A 2,273-nucleotide genomic window follows, 5' to 3' on the forward strand; every position below is an offset into this window, starting at 1 on the left:
TGCAGGGGTATCAGAGTATAAGGGCTCTAGTGGGGGGAGGGAGGCTATGGTAGGGTGCCATCTGGGAAGTGGGTGTATAGTCGAATAAGATGGTTTGGGATGTTCTGTGTGATACACACACACACCTCAAAAAAAATCAACAAATTTTTAAAAATGTATTATATTTGAGGAGGAAGCATGGAAATTTACATCATGCTAATTAGTAGAGGTGATAAACAATACCGTTGAAATCCACCTGATGACTTTATAGACATACACAGGAGCCAAGGATCCAAGTGCAACTGATTATGACTAGTAATAGATACATACAGATTAGAGATGCATCCGCCAACATCTCAGTGTTAGCAGCAAAAACAATGAGACTTTCTGCAAGGAACAATATATTCGAAAATGAAATGGAGATCTTTTCTAGAGGTTAAAAACTCATTCAATTTTATGTCTTACAGGGCTTATACTGAGTTCAATATTGTATAACTGTATTAATTCGACTGTGAACCTAGAAACTTACAGCCACTTGTGAAAGAGATGTACTCTTGCTGTGGAGTGTGTTACTGAATATGTTAAAGCTGTAATGAAATGCTTCTTCTAATCATGTAGTTATTAAAAAAATTTTTTAAAAGATTTGACCATTTACTAAGGATCATATTTCAGAATGTAAAGTGAGGGTTACTGTTAAATTTGCTGAACATATGCAAATTACAAGCAGAGTTTATATCAAACAGCAGTATGAGATACTTAAGAGCTGCCTCACAGACAAAGAAGGTCCTGTAAACATCCAACTGGGATGAGAATCATAGAACTGAGAGGGGATTGAAGGACAGTTGTTGTAGTCTGAAGTTAGCAAAGTATAATAAACCCTCTTAAATTGGTTATTTTGAATTTTGACCTTTTGCTAGGCTACTGATAGAGTACAGTCCTCTTTCATGCTTGTGGGCAACAGTAATGAGTCAGAACTCCCAGCTGGCTTTGCAGTCACAAGGATGAACAATCAAGACCCTGTAGTGTGCCATGTTATCATCATTTTTTGGTATTGTGCTCTGTGGTTTTTGTATTTCATCATACTACAAAAGGATCATTGTGTGTTCTTGACATTCAGCATTGTATTATATAGAATAGGTATTGCATTAGACAGGATTTTTCCAATATTATGAATATTCTGAATTTATTTCAGGTAAGTCAGGTGAAGCTATGATGTACAATAGGTTAGGATATTCAACACATTTTTGACCTGTGGTATTTTCAACTTAGTATAACTTTTAAAATATATTCTTTTGAAAGCCAGGCATGGTGGGTCATGCCTTTAATCCCAGCACTTGGGAGGCAGAGGCAGGCAGATCTTTGTGGGTTTGAGGTCAGCCTGTTCTACATAGCCAGTTCCATGGTAGTTGGGGCCACAGGGAGACCCTGTCTCAAAAAGACTATATGTGTGTGTGTGTGTGTGTGTGTGTATGATATATTGAATTTTTGTGGATTTCATACAACTTAATCATATTTAGTCCCCCTATTCCCTATCTGCAACCAAGCTCCCTATGCCCTGAGGGGTACATGTTCCTCCAAGAGGTGGTGCTTGCTGGGGAGAATTGGTTGCGGAGAGTTAGCCATGAAGGGAGGAGCGTTGCCACCATCTTGGAAGCAGGGGCAGCGGCAGTGTGGACAAAATGGCCCTAGTGTCTCAGCTGTGTGAACAAAAGAGGGGGCATTTACCAACCTGGGGCAAGACCACAGGCCCAGGAGGTGTGGACAAAAGCTAACAGAGACTGTAGGCTGGGCACAGGGTACAGGCCACAGAGCCACAGGACAGAATGGGGCACAGGTTATTAGCCTTTGTAAGTTACTCTATTTCCCCTACCCAGGATATAAACTACGAAAAATTCAGATAAAGACTTGTTATATGGTTGGTCTAATAGCTCCAGGAGCAAGGAACCCTAAGAGAATTCGGGTGACAAATTGGCGTAGTCGGTAGGATGACGCTGAAAACGACAAAACACAGGAGTTTGGGAAAAGAAAGAGAGCTAATGGCAGTGCTGACATGGATCTTACAATGGAACATAAAATATGTAACTGAAAAGGGGCCAGCCACACAGAAGCATAGAGCACAGCTGTGTTGTAAATGTGAGGAAATAGCCCAGTTGCAGGTATATAAAAATTTGTTAAAGGTTATAGAAAGGCTAGAAAAACTTTACAGGCCTGGGACACAAGCAGAGAACCCAGAGAGGGGGCATGGCCACTTTGCATATAGATTTTTCCCAAAGCAGGGGAAGCTGAAAAGGCTA

Source organism: Nannospalax galili, unplaced genomic scaffold (genome assembly GCF_000622305.1).
Source record: "Nannospalax galili isolate Female #2095 unplaced genomic scaffold, S.galili_v1.0 scaffold321, whole genome shotgun sequence".
In the NCBI taxonomy this organism is placed as follows: domain Eukaryota; kingdom Metazoa; phylum Chordata; class Mammalia; order Rodentia; family Spalacidae; genus Nannospalax; species Nannospalax galili.